Source organism: Punica granatum, chromosome 6 (genome assembly GCF_007655135.1).
Source record: "Punica granatum isolate Tunisia-2019 chromosome 6, ASM765513v2, whole genome shotgun sequence".
NCBI lineage: Eukaryota > Viridiplantae > Streptophyta > Magnoliopsida > Myrtales > Lythraceae > Punica > Punica granatum.
The window spans coordinates 6206108-6226540 of NC_045132.1; the positions used below are offsets into that span (position 1 = coordinate 6206108).

Sequence of the window (20433 nt, forward strand, 5' to 3'; positions counted from 1 at the left end):
TTTTTCTAGAATTTTCCCACATTTTCTTCTTCCTCTCAACCCACTTCAGTTTCACATAAAACTCACCCTTCCTCTCTGTATGTCTTGGCCAGCAACTTAAAATGGCCGAGAAGAATGAACGCAAAACAATTTAAGGCAAGGTAAGGCGGTGGCTTTTTAATCAAGATGGATGAGTGGCAGCTTAAAATTGGATGAGTTGACAACCTTGAAATATATAATGACACAATGAAAGTTAAACTTGAAAATTATATCTACTTAAAATAAGGAAAGTATGTAATAATTTATTAATGAATATGTCAAAAATATGAATAAAAAAAATTACATGTATAGCACTTGAAATTTTGGGATGTTACACGATATTCCATCTTACCTCTAAATATGGCAGCCATCATTCTAACCCAAGCAGTTTTATAATAGGGGGATTTGAAGCACATGTACTCTCCCAAAATATAATCGTTCCAAATATCAACGGCTGCAAATCCCGTGATCAGAATAGGGCCCAATGCCGTCTATAACTGACTGCGAACACAATAAGGGAGGCCCTTTCAAAATCTTTAATCGTTCATTGCACCACCACGAGGCCAATAACTGACCCTGCAAACAACTAAAGGAGAAGACAAGGTCGATATCGGTGTGGTCCATGCCCGGTAGTAGATACTGAAGAGCTGACATCATGGATGAAAAGAAGACCATGAAAGAACATGTTGCTGCTGTCACCTGCAATAAATATTCAGCTGAAGATTTCAAATAGTATTAATTAATCAAAACATTTTGATGATGATTTCACATTATTGATGAATATGATATGAACCTAAAATTGATTTATACTTCGGGTGCAACTCCGACATGGAGAAGCACTGTGCTCATTAGCATATTGCCGCCTACAAGGAAAACTCCACCGAAGAGTCCAGCTAATAGTGCCATAATTGAAAATAGAAGATTGTTCGATGGTCCGGTAATGTTTGAGCTTAACATATCCTCATAGAAAATGAAGAATTTTTATGCGAATGTCTGGTGCAAAGTTAAAATTTTGAACTAAATAATCAGAATGTTTTCTATTCGAACCTACGCACTCGGGTCTCGGTTTTCTTTTCGAAGGAGAGTCCACATGGTGAAGACTACACAAGAGGAACCAGTAGGGACGAGACCATCCAATATATCCCAGTCCACAAGGCTCCAATGAAGCAAAAATCTGCGCATGTTATAAGGACCATATGAGAATTTAGCACAATCCCCATACAAGTGCTTCTTATCCACATAAAATTCGGTAGGAAACTTATGTTGTGTTTGATTACTCCAAATAAGTTTAATTTCAGCACTTAATTGGATTAAGCTTAATTGCACCAAACAAGGACTAGGATCCCGAGTTTGATCCACGGGAACTTGACTTCAACTTCACAGGTTTCTTCGATGCCTTAGAGTGCATTCTCTATCTCCGCTCTATCATAGATTCCATTTTTGCTTGCGTACTCCTTGAAAAGCTTTGCTTCCTCTGACTCAAATCACCAGCATAGAATTCCATTCCTGCAAGTCTTGAAGGTGGACCAAGCGAGGAAGGTCACGAAGACCACGGGATGAGCCACTCCGGGAAGACACGGTTGCGGATCACTCCAACGCTGACTCACAGCAACAAGCAAGGCTCTGACAGGAGAGTAACGCTGCAAGCAATCAGGTATCTGCCCCTGGTCAGGGCTCTTCATGTAAAGAAAGTTGCAGACGACATTCGTGACCGAGACTCCTGCGACCAAGAAGGCCGAGAAACATGAGGCTGTCTTGATGTCTAAGCCTGCAACTACTGTCAGAATTGGGATGAATAGCTCATTTAAAAAATTATCTAGTTGGATCCTACTGTCATGACGCGAGTGTTTTACACAGTAAGACTGTGTAGTTTCTCTTTTTCATGATGCTCCAGATTTCTCAGTGCTTGGGAAGGAAATGAATGTCTTGCAAAGATTAGTGAAGGGCACATTGGTTCAACGTTGATATGGAAGCGGTGCTTCTTGAGTGCTTTCTTCTGCATTAAGACTGCAGCTGAAATATAATCTTGCCTTTTCTTTCATTAAAAAAAAGGCTGCATCTGGTATAAGTACTATCCATTTGCAACTTAGTTTCGTCTCTACAAAGGTTATAGAAAGGAGAATCAAATTCATTATCATCATTTGCTTACATTTAAAGCAAATACAAGGCAATGCAAGTACAGGTCTCTTGTGCTTATTAGAGAAAGGAATAGAAAACTGCAGAAATTCTAGCATGCTGTGACAGATTACCCTAGCATGCTGTTTTTTCAATCGCTTCCCCTGAGAGCTTGAAAGAGCTCCTTCTAATCACTTGGAATGCAGCTACGACATCAGCAATGTTCATACGGCCCAGAGGAACAAACGGCACCTAGCCTGATGGTTGACACCTGGCATTCCCGAATCTTTTGGAGTCTGCTGCCATGCATCCCTGCTCTCACATTGTTTGGACTGCTCTGCACGCCCTGACAGTCCTGAAGCTGGATCAACAACCTGAGAAACTTGCTCACTCAAAGCAGCCTTAGCAAAGGAATGAAGATTCAGTCCATCAGCGAAACATTTCATCGGTCGGCCTCTTCCCCGTGAACATCTCATATATGAGAATCCCATAGCGGTAGACATCCCCGTAACTTGAGACCTCTCCTTTGGCTCTATATTTTGCATTACTGATGCAACCGAATTCATTTAGTCAAACATACCTTGCCCAGTTCTATGAATAAAGTGCATCTGCTTCTTGCAAATAAGATATAAAAGGGAAGCTCCATGAGCATAATAAGTTAAGAGAGTCGATAATTACCGGGAGTGATATAGCCAATAGATCCTTTCACTCTGATTGAGCTACTTAGACCAGCAATTGACTCCCTTGTGGCTTCTAGCATGAACCTAACCAATCTGAAATAACCTACATGCGCAGTCATTTCATTATCCAGTAGAACATTATTTGGTTTTAGATCACAGCGGACTATGGTCGTGCCACACTGATTGCGGAGATAATCTAAAGCACAAGCAATATTTATAATGATGTTTAGTCTCCGGAGAAGATTCAACATTTATAATGCTGCAACTACTGGATGCAGCCATCCATCTAAATTTCATTCACCATGAACTCTTCTATCAAAGCCTTGAAATCCTTGGTAATTGGTGCCAAAACATGCAGTGATTATCTTCACAAGATTCCTTGCAATGAAGCTCCTAGCTGCTTCATAACGCATCAAGTTTAGAACTTTGATGGCTAGTTACAACTGTTTGATTCCAATCATGAACACACTAGAACGCTGGTCCTAAACTTCTTGAGCCTATCAGATTATCGGAGGAGAAAACCGTGGCAGTAATCATTTGATGCGCGGGATCGTTAGTTGCTTTTAATAGTCTCTGGTAAGAAACCTGCAAAAGCCCATTTATGGAATTCTCTGAGGCAGTTTCTTTCCTCTGTCTTCCAAATAGAAAAATATATAGTGAAACGATAACCAAAAGCAGTCCTATAAGTCCTAAAGCTGAGCAGTCTCTCAAAGAAATTGCCGATGCCCATTGGCAAGCCTCCAAATATCATGTTTTCGCCCACTGAAGATGACCTGAGAGTCTTGGACAGATTAGAGACGCATTCAAATATGTTTTCTCTGAAATTGTTGCCCCCAAATATCCACGATCTCTAGCCCCGTGGAGTTTGTCATTAATAAGCGGATGAAGCTGAGGTCACTAACTTGCTGGCCTCCAAGATGATCGTCGCCAAGTTTGAGTCAGAAAAGCTCACTCATCTTCTAGAAGGACGGAACCCCCCAATTATTCAAAGCAATATCAAAGCTAAAGAGATCAGACAAATTGGATAGTGATTTGGGAAAGATTCCAGTGAACCAGTTTTTGCTCATGAAGAGAATTTGGAGCACCGGAACAGTGAAGCTCAAGTTTGATGGTAAAATCCCTGCCAGTTGGTTTTCAACCATATCAAGAACTTCCCATATTGAATATAGATGAAGGAAAGGCCCCAACAAAATTATTTGATCCAATACCAAGAAGAGTCAGACTTTTCAGGTTACTCAATGTATGCAGAGTCATGCCATTAAGTTTATTGTGTTACTATTAAAACATCAAGAGATGACAAATTTCCATAAGAAACTAGGATCGACCCAGTCAAACTGTTCCTTCCAAAAACAAGTCTTTTGAGCTTGGACAAGGAGCTAAGATTCGCTGGTAAATTCCCTTGAAGCATGTTGTTGCCAAGATCAATGTATCAACGAGACAGGCCTGGAGAGATCATTCTGTCCAGCAAGTTGTTATGAAACCGGAAAACTTGTAGTCTTTGCAAACAACCTATTTCAAGAATCCTTGAGTAGAAACTGCTGTTTAGGAGATTGAGGACCCCCAGGAATGTGAGATTCCTAATACTCGAGGATGTAATTCCTCTTAGTTTAGTCGAGTGCAAGTCCAATACTGTGACTCTATGGTGCCTTCAGCTGCAAGTAACTCCGTACCACAGGCTGAAAAGGATGGCAATGCTCCACGAGTCCAGAAAACCAAGGGTGTTAACTATTGCCGCATTGAATTCCAGTGGAGCAAGCAGGTCGGTGTGGTTCCCAGGAAACCCATTTGCACCAAATATAGAGCATGAGAGGAGAGCAATGATGATAACAGAAGCAACAGACCTGAACTTGAAAGGAAACAACCGACCTGAACTTGAGAGAAGGGGATTTTGATCGAGTTTGTGTTTCCAGCAGAAGAAGTAGATATGTGCCTATATAAGACATAATATTTAATGGATTCTTAATTTGTGGCAGAAAATCATATGTTCCTATTGAAACAATCTTCCAAGTCCGTCACTCGATGAATTCATGGCATACACATTAAATATACAAAACGATGAGAAAGATTTACCTGTACCATTGTGGAGCAACAACAATTTTTCTTCCCCTCGCCTGGTATTAGAAGCGCGGTTGAATGCTCGACTTTGTGGAACCATTTCTAATCCGGTGTATACAGACCGATGGTAACCACGATAACAACAGAAATTTATATGAGGGCATATTGAAGATTACAGTGTCATGATACATGTCCATAATCTAGAATCAATAGATTTTAGATTCGAGTTTTATCGGAGTAACTTCTGTATCATTTTATCTCATTGGCCAGTTTCTATATCAGTTTTTAAAGCAATTTTTGTTGTCTTTTTGATAGGCAGAAAGTCTTGACAATAGATGTAATGGACCATTCTATGGTATGGAAGCCAATTGCTCAGTTATTTCTTAATTACATGTATTCGCAGAATTAATTAGAAAACTTCGTTGCTTTGACTTTACTCACGTCAGTAGCCTATTTCTATGCGGATCTAAGCAAAGGCTTTAGTTTGAGTTGACCCCTATAACTTGGACCTTCCAATCAAATCGACGGTTGTACTATGGAATCAATAGGAAGCTTCAAGACCATTGAATCATAACTTTAACGAGTTATTTGAATTGCGAATTATGGATAGTTATGGAGAGGTGGACTATTAAGGGTTATAATACAAATTTCTATAATAACCTTTTGTATAATAATTTTCTATAACCCATCCCTCCAAAACCATCCATATTCCGCAATTCAAATAAGCTATAACAACCACTCAGCTTTGTTTTGGATGGAGGAATTGAGAAGGAGATGATTGAAAGGAAAAGTGCTATGCCTGCAAATCTCTTCCTCAAATTCGGAAACGTTTTCTGCTTTGAATCGTATTGAGATTGATCATCCCACGTTATTATAAATAGAAAAATCTTAATATACAAGATGATTGACATAAATGTTGATGATATAGGGCAAAAAAGACATAAATGTTTATGATACATGCGGTTATACACATTTATTCAGCCTGACTCTAAAAAATGGGCCACACATTCGAGCCAAGAAAAATAAAATGGGCTATACATTCAGACCGATCATACATACATGGGCCATACATTCAGGCTAATCATTCTTATTTGGGCCAGTGGACTTATAAACGGGCTTAAAAGCCCAAGAGAGGAAAATGGGCCTAGGGCCCCTAACCGGGAAAAAATCGAAGTCAATCCCCTATGTTTACACATTTTATTCACGGTTTTTTGATTTTATCCAATTTCATTCACATGGCCGTTTACGTGAACTAGCCGACTAATCCCCAAAAATCTAGGAAAATGATCAGAATCCCTCAAGGTCAATTTGATATTTAACTTGGATCCTAAGACTCAATCTATGGGTAAATTACCCTTAATCCCGTGATACATGTTAATATACATGATTATCCATTTTTAATCAATTTACACACAAGAAATCAAATTATTAATCCAGTTAAGTCGAATAGTTGACTTTAACCAGGTTTGAGAAATCCCCGTGTCCCAATGACCTGCCCTTGGGGTCACGAAGACCTTCCTAGGTCCTAAAACTCTTAATTAAATCACTAATTAGCCCAAACCCATGAATTAGAACAAGTATACATAATTATTACTAATTTAACATACAATTCAGGCGTTAGAGAAGATTGAGCTTCTCTAATTGATCTGGTCGAGCTCCTTGTACTGTTCAGATGATCCACGGGGAGTATAGAAGATGAATTATAGGTTAGTTTTATCAGTAGTTTCTGCTTTCTCCATTTCTTGGAGGTTAATCAATGCAGTGTAATTACCGTTGGGATTTTTGGATTAGCTCTTTACAAGGTAGAGAATTATCAACAGTAAACTTTACAAATAATAATCAATAGTAAACTTTTCATTCATTCATTTTCTTTATTTATTTTTTTTTTGGCGCAGTTGTAAACGGAGAAGACAATTTCGTGAACTGACCTCAGTATCATAGCCCTGAGGCTACTGGCTTATGAAGTCGTGAGCGTTAGAAGCCCTTGCAGCTTCCATAACTTCTTGGATCGTCGCGTCTTCTTTCCCAAAACGTATATTCTCCTCAATGTAAGTTGCGAAGAGGGTCGGCTTTTGACTCACTAAGCCCATTTGTGAGCGCAGCCACTTGATCTGTAGCGTATTGATTGGAGCTCCATCTAGAAGGATCTCTCCTCCAAGCGGGTCGTAGAATCTCAGCAAGAGGGGAAACCACAGTGGACTTCCCCGAGCCACTGCCACCAACCAAGGCCACCTTTATCGCCGCAGGAATCGTAAGGCAAAAGTCTTTAAAGATGGTACTCTCGCGTCGAGAAGGATATGAAAACTTGACTTGATTGAACGCTACTTTACTGGTGAAGTTGAGGAGGATCTCTCCCTCCTCGTTGCTGGGATCGATCGTGGGAACTCTCTCTGTCATCTCAAGAATCCGTTCTCCCGCAATACATGCCTTAGAGAAGTCTTTGAGATTCGACAGAGCTGATCTTAATGCCCTGCCCAAAAAATTACCAGTGCATATAATTCAAGTTGACTTTTGAAAGCTATAAACCTTGTAATACATCTATAATTTGATATGACAGATAGAACCAGTGAAGGTTGAGGGATATGTTATTACACTCCACCAAATGTAATGGAAGTCCCCGCGGCATAAACCGTCCCTCCTTTAGCTCCGTGGTACATGACCATTCTACTTCCATAATAAGCCATGAAAGTCCATATCGCGAAAGTGATGCTATTGCTTCCGACAACCAGTCCTTTCGCCAAGCCTTGTTTCAGGCCGAATTTTACCACTCCTTGAAGGGCCATGGAGAACTCAGTCATGTTCTTGGTCTCACCAACAAAAGCACAAACTGTTCGGAGCGAAGATACAGCCTGCTCAGCTATGGTACCAGCCACGCGGTACTTGTCCGCCCCAATTAATAAATTTCTTAAGTTATTTTGTCTTTATTTGATGGAATGGAGTGGAGTTATAACTCTACTCAGAAGCCAAACGCCTGCTTACTCTTTATAGCACTGCGTTTAGGTTTGCATTTCAATTTTTCAGCGCTCTTTGAAATTCACTACGTTGGCCAATCAACTTGTGGAATTTCTCTACGCCTCTCTCTCTCTCTCGCTCTCTCTCTGTTCGGTAGGCTACGGGGACCTTAACCCTTGCTTTTAGATTGAGGGAGATATTACAGGATATTATCTCTCTATTTTTGACGCAGAATCTTTTTTTATTTTTTGATACAGAGAATATACTAAATAAACTAAAACTCTCGTTGTAGGAGGCCATGTATAAGGTTTAAACTTTTCATTATTAGAAATTGTCAAGTGAGCAATATAGTAAGAAATTTAAGAGTAACTTAAAATTGAAGTTGATATGTACAATAAATTTTTCTCAAAGGCTTTCTTTTTAAGTTTTAAGCTTTTGATTATCACAAATTGTCAAGTGAACAAAAGATTAAGAAATTTCAGAGTCAACATAAAATTTAAGTGGATATATACACAATAAAATTTTTCATATGTAATAAATTTAAGAGTTAATATATAATTAATTTAACATAAAATAAATTACAATAATAATTACGTCGGAATTTAATTCTTTTTCAGCGGGATCGCCCGGTGCTTTGCACTAGTACATATTATATCTCCGCCTCACTTATCAAATTGTTTTTTGGAATTTTCTCCCTCTTCAGTTTTTTTTCGCTCTGCCAAACTGCCAATATGGCCTCAAGCTACAGAAATGGCGCCAACAGGAAGCGGTGGCCGCCGCAGCATCAGCAACCATCACCAGTCACCACCCGGTCGAAGCGCCGAGCTATTGCAAAACTGCCACCGCCACCGCAAGCCCTTATACCAACTATCGACAGCAAATTCATGGACGAGGATGAGGAGCATTTTAAAATATTATATTACGGTGGAAGTCCTAAAAGTTTTTAGATTTTATTGATCGAGTCCTATACGTTGTATTTTGGCAAAGTCAGTCCTATAACATATAGTCCATTATACACTTTTAGTCCATATCGTAATTGAGTCGTAACGGGAATGACGTGATCACTAACACCGTTAAATATTTTCCACCAGGTTATATATAAAATAATAAAAAAGGATTTTATAAAATGGGAAAATTATGTTTTTTTTTTTGGGGGGGGAGGTGGTTGAAGAAGAAGTCCTAACCCAGGTTCTGTGCTTCTCGGGCTCGCCGGCTGCCCCCATTCCCCTAGGATGAGGTCACTGGCGATCTCTCAAGGTGCCACAGCCTTATCTCGGGGGAGGGGGGCTGCCACCTGGAGAAATCACCCAGTTCAATGGGGACTGGATTTTATTTATTTATTTATTTAAAATTTGCTCGAAGTTGTAGAGAGAGACTAGGAAGGATTAGAGGAAGAAGGCAAATAGGGCAGGAGCTTCTTGGAAAAAAGGATGGGGATGACTATGGTTAGTCTCCTCTCAGGGACAAGGAGGAAAGGTAAAGCCCCAATTCTTGGTGGGGTTGATATCAACTTATGACATCTACTTCAAACATGATATAATTTTACAAGCCCATACCATCAGTGGAATATTTCTTCCAATGATTAAAAAATAAATCGTTACGTAGTTGCATCATAGGACAATTGTACGATAGAGGTTGAGGACCTTTTGTTCTACTTGAAAGCTTGGTGATGCTGACATCATTGCTTCCTTTTGCCCCCTTGCAGTTTTTCAGCAATCGGGGATTGATTACGTCATCGGGCATGCCCATTCGAGATTGCTGGCCGATCGCTCAGACAGGCTTACAGTCCTCAATGTTCGGGGTCACAAAAGAAGGTGAGTGTGTGATAAACTCTTTAGGGAATATCTTTTCAGTCCCCAATGTTTACATTTCTTTTCAGTTTCATCCTTGAAATATCTTTTTTCAGTTCATTTAAAAATATGTCACACTTTATTCCCTATTGTCTTAGTTTCCGGTCGAAAATATTGAGATGGTACTTTCTTCCTGTAAAAGTTAATTTCTCGACAGTGAAATTAATTTCATGTATTAAAAAAATTGATAGAAGTCCACTCGAGTGGGTTGTGGTAGCCAGTTTTGGGCCTTGACGATTCGCAAGCAAGCTGTTAGTTAGCTAGAAGCATATATGTTTACATATAGTTTCCAGTTGGCACATTAGAATATTTGGCATGACCATAAAAAATTGAAAATATTCCTCCAGTGAGCTTCTTTCTTTATACTTGCTACTTATAGGACAGTGTGCGTGCTGCAATGTCCATGGATTCGAGCCATATTTCAACGTTCTTTGTCCTACAGAAATGCGCTCCCAATGACTCATCTCGTTTTCAACAAGTTCTGGAAGTACTTTCTGGACAGTGTCCGAGTGCTTATATGGATAATCAGACTTAATGGAGTTTTATTACAAGACTGATGATAAGCTGTTTTGCTTCACGGGAGAATGAGAGAGTCAAATGGGACTGTCGAAGTGCCTAAATGCATCATGCACATCGAACCGGTTCAGAGGAGGAGTATTTTGGATTATCAACAGCAGGAGTCCAATCCTTTCCTCAAGATCGTGGTTGCGTTAATGACGATGGTTGCCAGCTACCGTGGTAAATATTTGATATCCCGCTTGAGAAATAATATTACAGAGATGCGGTCACTGTTATGAAACATTCAGTACAGCTATGTTACTTTCATGATTCATTGACGTTGGCTTTCTATTGGTAACCTTTTGTTTCGTTCCATTAAGCCTATAAGACTGGAGTTCAAGAAGGTGTATAATGCACTGATTAGCAAGAAGAGATACGCTGGTCTTCATTGGACCAATCCCAAGAAGTTTGACAAAACGGATACCAAAGGTAATATACTTGGATCATTCAAATCATGGACCTTCTTGAATATATTTGGGAGAATCATCCTGATTTTTACTTCCGATGAATAGGCATCGAAACCGTCAAAAGAGACAATTGCTTGCTGGTGAAAAACCTGGTGAATGAGTGCCTCCATAAAATACTTATCAATCGAGATATTATTGGAGCAAACGAATACGTCAAAGATACCATTGTCTAAGACCTTCACGTGACTCGAATTGACCTATCTCTCCTTGTTATTACTAAGGTGAGAGAAGATCATACGACCTGTGATCTGCAGATGGTTCGATATGCTGCATTCTATGACACTCTTGAGATACTCCAGTTTACTTGAAATTGGACAGGATTTGTCCAAGTCAGGAGACGATTATGATGTCAAGGCTGCCCACCTTGAACTTGCCAACCACATGCGCAAGGTTACTTGGCTAGTTGGCTTGTTTTTCTTCGCTTATCATTTACGATATACTAAATCAGCTGTGTTTTGCAACCAAGCCAGTGTTTTCTAGTACATCTAACGTTCATGTTTTCTAGGACATGTAACGTTCATTGTCCTTCAAAAAATGAGGTTCATATATATTAGTGATCCTTTATGACCTATTGCAAGGACACATAGGTGTTGCTACTGGTGCTGCTATAACATTCTTTGTAGCGTTAAGGTCCCTCCAGAGAGTCAATCGGAGGCACTTGTCGAACAGTTTTTTTTTTTTTTTGGCATCTTCATTTTGTTGGGCATCTTCCTTGTGGGGGCGTGTTAGGATCAAATGGTGAAATGGTGGAAGAAAGTGTTAGGAAAAATCCACAGACCTACTTCGGACTCGGGTCCATCCGCAACTCAAAAGCTTAAAGCCAATAAGTTGATAGATCATTGTCTCTTATAAGCATATGGATTTCCTCTCAACTTTTCCGTGCGGGACTACCTCCAACACCTACCCTTACCATTTTCCATATAGGAGAGAAACCGTCTCAATAATTCTCCTCCTTTTCGACTATGTGGATTACTTCGAGTCGGGCTTCCACTTCCAGACTCAGATATTAATTGTTAGGCCCTTCACTAGCCACGAGTTTCACACTCGGGCCATGGTGTGGTGTGGGTTTCCACGCATAGCATGTGCACTTCCCCATGATCGTTACCTTAGGCTTTGCTACCACTTGTTACGAAAAATTCACAAGCTTACTTTGGACTCGGGCTCATCCGCAACTCAAAAGCTTAAGCCAATAAGTTACTAGACCATCGTCCCTTATATGGATTTCTTCTCAACTTTTTCATGTAAGGCTGCCTCCAACACCTAGTCTCATCATTCTCCATATAGGAGAGAAATCATCCAACAGAAAAGGGAGGAACTACAGATATGTGCATCTATGCTTTGGAAAGAAAATTGTAGGGGCTAATGCTTGCCTCCGGTTTAGTTTTTTTTCCGCTGAATAATTGCCTCCGGTTTAGTTGGTTACTTAACTTATGTTGCCTTAACTTCCGGAAAACAACACCGTTGGTCATTTACCGGGGCATTTATTTCACCACAACTCTCCTTTTACTCATGTTAACAGCGAGATCCTGCCTCTGCACCGAACATTGGTGATCGGGTGCCGTATGTTATCATTCAAGCTGCTGAAGGTGCCAAGGTAGATGGGAATCTCTGTTTATCATTTATTTCTTTTGGGTACTGTCAATTGGTGTTGCTCTCGTATTATATATCGACAATGTATGTGCAGGCTTATGAATTGTCAAAGGATCCTCGCTATGTCCTTGAGCATAACATCCCAATCGATGTAGATTATTATCTTGACCATCAAATCAGCAAGGTAAGTGAAGTTGCCCATCTCGCACTGCGCTTGGCCCCTCTGCACTTTCTTCTGAGGAAGATATCCCATGTATACTGCAGCCACTGTTGAGAATTTTCGAGCCAATTCTACAGGATGCTAGGAAGGAACTTTTTCGCTGGGACATGGGGAGATCTATATCTATCTGTTCTCCTTCCAACAAGAGTGGCATAATGAAGTTCGTCAAGAAACAACTCGCTTGCCTCAGTTGCAAAGCGTTGCCTGGGTATTAGTCTAATATCCTCATATATGTGAATTCCCTGTGGCCTGTTGCCTCTAATGGATGTTGTGTTGGTTTCGATCAGCAATTCAGATCGAGTTCTCTGTTCACATTGCAAGGGAAGAGGAGTGGAACTCTATTGTAAAATAGTCGCCCACGGTAGTGCCTAACTTATCTTACTTCATAAAATTCTCACGTTCAATTTTCGATAAGTTTGGTTCTTGTGAATTTATGAATTATGAAATGGTTGTAGTGAACTGGAGGAGATTTCAGGAAAACTTTCGACACAGTGCCAAAAATGCCAAGGGTCAGTGCATCGAGATGTCCTCTGCACTTAGGTTTGTTTGCTTAGTATTCCTCAACATTCTTCTGAAAACTGTTCCAGTTCAAATCTACCATCCAGATACAATTAATAATTTCAGTTGTTTCTCCCAGTGTGGATTTTCCTGTGTCTTTTCGGAGGAAGAGGGTGCAGAAGGACATGGCCGAGGCTTAACGGCAACTGCACAGATGGGAATTCTAACACTTTCGCACTCTCATTATCATGCTGCGTGTTCTTGACATCTATTGAGATATTGACATGAAAGCTACCCATACTGATCTGCCCTTGTAGTTTTCATAGAGAGCTCCATTACCCTCGGAACCATCTGGGAGATTTCGTAGTGAATAATAGGCACTATGCACTAATCTGAAGGTCCAATGCTTTTGCAGTAAACTTTCTAGGCACCATGTACTAATCTGAGAGCTCCTAATTCTCAGATGTACAGAGAGTATCATTGTATATTATATGAGTTAGCATTCTCAGATGTCCAGAAGAAGTTGATTGTTCCTGATAGGGATATGTACAAGTAATAGAGTACAGTCGGAACCGGTCGAAATATACCCCAATGAGTAGATTCCCAGTAGTTCCTATTAGAAATTGGACAGCGTTCATGTAGGAAAACGAGGAATTGGTTAAGGGTATTGTTAGTATAAGGAGCCTCCTTAATAGCATACTTTTAAGAATAGAGAATAGCAAGTTTATTACTATTTTATAAGAAAATTTGTTATTTAGTAAGAGTTTTATTTTATTCTAATTGACAAGTTTTTCTTGTAAAATAAAACATCATCTTTTCAAAAAATAAAGTTTCTTTTTCGATAAGCAAGTATTTAGTCTTTCTTCTTATGCTTACAATTACTAAAACTATCAAAAAGGTTATATTACAATAAATACAATGTTAGGGCTATTTCCACCCCCTCTTTGACTAATCCACCCCATTTATTGTTCTTCTTACCAAAATACCCCATATAGCATATTAATTACTCTAATTCATATGGCTAAAACCCTTAAATTACTCACTAAATTCACATTTCTTTCCTTCTTAATCAATGCAGGCAATTTCTTTCTATTTTCAATTTTATCTCTCTTTATTTCAAATTTTAACTTAAATTTATTTTATAAAAAATATATACACATATTTTTGTTCACCGAAAAAAGCATTTTTAACTTTTTGCAATAAATGAGAGAAAACATAAGTTTACTCTATAAATGTATATCCCATTTGCTTCACATTCTATTACTCTTATAGAGATTTTATACTATAATAATTAAAGAATAACCAAATGTTCATATCAAAACAAAATGATTTTCATTTTCATTACCGACAATTTGTTTCTAGAAATGTATACAAGTATTGAGTTGGTGTTTTTTGAAAAAATAAATTCATGTAGTTTTATACATATAGTAATGTTATTTAACAAAATAAATAATTAATTTTTTTTTCAGTTTGTTAGATAATTGTCCAAGTTGTGAAGATATCATTAAAATAAAATCCATGAATTTCAAATTTTAATAATACATATGTATTATATTAGCTATATTACATGAAAAATTGATTTCATATATCATGTCCCTTAAGAAAACAAAAGAGTAAATGATAAAAAAAAAAAAAAAAACAAAGAGAACAACATACAATATATTGTCTTCTCCTAATAAACATTTGAAAAGTTATCTCCCTTGAAATCATCCGCCAACAAGCAACGATGTTATTTCATAAGAGCTAAATATTTTATTCCATATTTATTTTTATATTTTTTGAGTAGAAAAGTTATTTTTATAAATATAAATATGTGATAGTATTTCTTTATATCAAGATTTTTGGCCATGTAATAGAATACCATGCTAGAAAAATTAACATTTGGGACTTTAGGGATAAATCATTTTCTTATCACTTGTTATATGGAAATGTGAGATTTATTTTGAGTAATATTGTGGTAAGTGGATATATAAAGTAACGGGAGAAAAATTTTCAAACGGGAAATTAAAAAGTGATTTAAGGCTCAATCCATATTTAATCAGAGTAAATTAATGTGCTATGGAGGACATTTTGCTATCATTGCAGCAAAAGGGGTGGATGTGGAAATAGCCCCAACCAACTTATACTCAATCGTTTATCTTAGATGATAATAATATGATCATGACAACCCCAGCTCACCAATGAGAAAATGACATGTGTAATTTATTTTTTAAAAAGTAAAAGTAATAAAAGAATCCAATATTTTCAAAGAATAAACTGCCAAAATGATCCTTGAATATTCATTGTCAAAAATCACTCTTTAAACTATTATAGTAAAAAAAAAACTCTAAAATCACACTTTAAACTGGACTAAATGGACGATTTGGTCCCTGAAAGATGAAGCTTCGGACAAGTTCGTCCCCCAAAGAAATTCTCTATACAATTTGGTCTGAACGTTTGAAACGTTTGGACAATTTGGTCCTTCCGTCCAAAACAGTAGTAGGTCCCTGACAGATTAGCCATTAACGGAGATTTCCTTCCTTCCCTTCGTATCATCCCCGCGATTTCCCTGCTAAGAAACGGAAGCTTGCCCGCCTCTTCTCATCAGGTCTGCACGAGTTCCCGCCCAAAATTCGCTAGATCTTCTCCTCGTCTAGGTTTCCTTGCGTTCTTCTTCCGATTCTGTGCTGTCCCGGCCGTGAGAAGCTCGATTTTGGCAAATGGGGAGCAGGTCAGTTTGGATTGTTTCATCTGTTTGTGGTTCTTTATCATACGAATTGTGCTGTTATTTGTTTTATCCGATGCTCATATGTCCCAACCTAGAACATTATGGAGACTTAAACTCGTGAAACCTCATAAATTAGGCAATAGATAATCCAGACTATGCATTCAAACTTACTCTGGGGAGATCAGAGATTGCATCTTGTAATAGCAGTTTGTTTTCCGAATGGTCTAAGGAGTAGCCCTCATCATATGCAACCGAAAATGCACATATAGTGTGGACCAAAAGTACCTCCTGCTTGACTCGCATCTCGACTTGCCGAGTGACTGGAATCCTCTGAGGTCAGCTGAACAGGTTGACAATTGCCTCTTAGCAGATAGGTAGGGCTACTTAGGTAACTTAGTGCAAGGTGTGTATATGTAATGAAAACTAAATGGATTTTAAAAAACGACTCATGAGTATGGTAGAGTTCTTAGACCTTGGCAAGGTAAGCTCTTTTTAATGCACTTACCCCGCTGAATCTGGGGTTTTTTATGCATACAAGTATTTTTGTTGGAACGTTGATACATAACTAATGGAATGCTTAGGGTATCTCCATTGCCCGATAAGATGATCTTGTCAGTATTGGTATAAATGATCTTTCCCTCGCGTGCTGCTGTGTGCCTGCATTTGATGTGTCTCAAATCCTGTGGACTTCTAAACCAAGAAACGCAAACCTCAAATTAATACAAGAAGTCAGAAGATCCATACCTCAAACTCCAAAGGAATTACACCTCTGACCAGAACATTGTGAGTAGGCAATGGATATTGCGGTAATCTCTGTTAATACAAGATTGAATACAAATTAAAAAAAGCAATTTTTAGTTCCAAGGGGTAAGAGTTTATGCTTAGCAAAAATATCCTAATATCTTGGATAATTTCAAAGTTTATGGACACACCTCGGTAGGGCGAGCACCCCATAGAAACACACGCATCCGAAACTGAGTGAGGCCCATATGCACCAGCAGATGGTTGTTGCCTCATTGTCTCTATGAAAGATAATGACCCTACTCATAAGTATTCCCTAATAAGTTCCAACATAAGCGCAATCTTTGTGAAAGATAATGATCCTACTCTTAAGTATTTCCTAACCACTTCCTCTTGGAGTGTTGGATTGCGGATTTATTGAATTACCTTTTTTGAACTACTATTATTTAATCTTTGTTTGGTTTTATGAAGGAATGATCATGAGGTTGGTGAGGAGGAAAATCTTGAAGTATATGATGATGATAGGCAGGAGGATCAGTTTGAGTATGAAGGTACTGAACATTTTGATTCAGGAGTTTATTGGGATGAAGAACGTATATTTAATGACAATGCTGAAGGTCATTTGGGTGAACAAGAAGAGCATCTTGGTAATCAATCAGATTCTGAAAATGAGGAGCAGGTAGTTGTCAGAATATCACCAACAGCAGCGGATATGGTTATCTCCAGTGATGAAGAGGAAGGATATATTTCGGAAGAGTTAGTGGACGAGTGTATTTCTGATGACGACAAAGGTGAAGAGGAGAAGGCAAAGTACCCCGAGTTTGATGAGAAGGCCATATTTGGGGACATTCAATTACAGTTAAACATGTTATTCCCAAACTTGACTGTGTTCAAGAAAGCTGTGACAGATTATAATATTGCAATAGGAAGGGTGTTCAAGTTTGTGAAGAATGATAATGAAAGGGTTAGGGCAAAGTGTAGATCAGAAGGGTGCAAATGGGAGATCTTCTGCTCTTGGAGTAATGATGTGAAAACTTTCAAAATAAAGAAGTTCGTGGAGCCACATACTTGTGCTCGGGGGTTCAAAAACAAGCAAGCTAATAAGAAGTGGTTGGCTTACAATAATTTGGAGCCCGAGAAGTATGTTCACTCATGGTATTCAACTGAACGATGGAGAGCCACTTATGTCCCTTACATTGAACCAATTACCGGTGAAAGTGACTGGCACCGCACTGAACTGCCACCAATTGAACCACCAGCATTTAAAAGACCGTCTGGAAGGCCTAAGCAAAGGAGAAGGCAATCTGAGGGTGAGGCAAGCACTTCTAGCAACTCCTCCAAGGCAACAAGAAAGTATGGTGAGATTCACTGTTCTAGATGTGGAAAGACTGGGCACAACATTAGACGATGTATGAATGAAGCCACTAATGATGCTCCAGATAAGAGGGGAAACAGAAGAACATCCAGAGGTTCTAATGCATCTGATGCACAAGTATAATAATTGTTTATCCTGTTTACTATGATTTATATTATTGGCTTTCTCTTAGAAATTTTTACGATAACTTTGTTTCGTAGGTTGAAGCCCCCTCAGGCCCTTCAAGGCCTATTATAGGTTCTCAAGACTCCATCATTCTCGGGCCTAGCGTACCTGTTTCAGTGGGATCCATTCGATCAGCTTCACATTCCTCTGCTCAGGTTGATTGAACTCACATTGAGTATTGAAACTTTTTGTAATGAAGGGAAGCCAACATATAAACATTCTTTTTATAGGTTCAACGAAGGCCTCTTAGTTCGGGAATGGGGATAGCAGCAAACCAAGGTCCTAATTGGAGGCCTCCAACACCATTGAATTCTGCGCCATGTCCAAGCACATTTCCATTCAGGTACCCTGCAGCAATGATGGGTAGAGGCAATTGGAGTAGTCACCCTTTAAGGCCTCCTCCGATAAGGCCAAGAGTACTTGCACCAGCGTCAACAGCTTCAGCGTCGACTTCCCATTCAAGCTCGTCACAAGGATCAAATACCATGAGTCGAAGATCCTGAGGGCTTAGTTGAAACAGCTTCAGAAATAGTTGTATGTTTACTGTGTTACATTATGTTGAAAAATGTATTTTCTCTGTATTCTGTCGAAAAATGCATTTTTCTCTGTATTCTGTCGAAAAATGCATTTTTGTCTGCATTCTGTCGAAAAATGCACTCTTCTCTGCATTCTGTCGGAATATGCATTTTATTCTGTATTCTGTCAAAAAATGCACTCTGTTATGTATTCTGTCGGAAAATGCATTTTGTTCTGTATTCTGGCGGAAAATGCATTTTTCTCTGCATTTTGTCGGAAAATGCATTTTGTTCTGTATTCTAGCGGAAAATGCATTTTTCTCTGTATTCTGTCGGAAAAATGTATTTTCTCTGTATTCTGTCGAAAAATGCACTCTGTTATGTATTCTGTCGGAATATGCATTTTTCTCTGTATTCTATCGAAAAATGCACTCTTTTTATGTATTCTGTTGGAAAATGCATTTTGTTCTGTATTCTGGCGGAAAATGCATTTTTCTCTATATTTTGTTGGAAATGCATTTTTTCCTGTATTCTGTCGAAATATGCATTTTGTTCGGTATTCTATCGCAAATAGAATGATATTCTGTTTAAAAAACGCTTTCTATTATGTATTCTTTTGAAAAAAATACATAATAGGCAACAGTAATAGAAAGTCACGCAGAATATGCAACAATAACAACAGATCACGCAATGTCAAACATTGTATTATATTACTAATAACAGAGTCATCTCAATACAACACAAACTACGACTACAACAATGACGACAACCAATACACCACATGCAATCTTAAGCATTCTGTTTTCATGTTCATACATTTGAATTTTCTTCTTCATCTTCTTCATGAGCTTGTTATCTTCTGTAGTCTTCTGCACTTCGAGTTGCTCCTCATTATCAACCCATTCAAAATACCCACATGTAATATCACTTCTTTTCCATAAGGGACAACTAAGAAAACGCCTACCATAACTTTGTTTCTTTGTAGATGTTTGTAATAGTAGCTTCCTTCCACACCCACAGAGATTTACTGATTTTTCAACATCGAAATATGCCGTGGACTTTTGGACATATTGGTTTGTCCCACTCCAATGGCTTCCCTCACCTCCCATATCTGTTGTGATTCCCCTCTCTGTTCTCTCTCTCTGCTTGTATTGTCACTGTTCGATGTCTCTTCCAAATGGGCTAATAATCTGAAAAGCAAGACCATCAAATTAAACATACAAGTACATGTGCTGAGAATACAAGCACCACGCACATGCACGGCAACAGAACAAGCAACCGCACGCAAGTATAATTCAGGTACCTAAAAAGAGCACCAAGCAAATGCAGCAAATTTCATGTGAAAACATGAGCAGCCAGAAACACATAGTCCATGTGATACCAGGTTCAGTAGCAGCAACAAACACATTGCTGATAATACAAATACTTGATACCAAGTGCAGCAGCACAATTCATAAATTCACAGCCGCAATATTCCCAAAATTCACAAATTTCACAGTGCTGAGATTTCCATGCTCCAGACTAGACTGAGTTGCATTTGGTCCCAAGCACACACACTCTTCAAACAACACCGGCCATAAAAACAAGAGCAGCCACAAACACCAAGTCCGTGCGATACCAAGTTCAGCAGCAACAAACACACATGACTTTTTCTTATCAATACTATGCCAAACAATTAGATCAAGTCACAGTAGATCAATTCATTCGCAGAATTCGCAAAAATACCAACTACATCATACTAACGGCCTAGCCCGTTATTAGATCAAGTCACACTAGAATAAAGCTAAGAACTCAAGAAAGTAAATTCGGATCAGGCCTGTTGCGAGGGTAAAATTGGCTTGAAATCGACATAAATTGCATTCTTTCAACTACAAATGGCATCCCATGATTAAGCGTGACAAAAAAAATCTTAAAGAGATGACATAAC

At 38.8% G+C, this 20433-nt stretch overlaps 1 pseudogene; it reads right to left on the bottom strand.

Moving 5' to 3' along the window:
• Positions 1 to 1502: 1502 nt before the first annotated feature.
• LOC116212093 lies at positions 1503 to 9043 on the bottom strand (annotated as a pseudogene).
• Between the last annotated feature and the right edge of the window lie 11390 nt (positions 9044 to 20433).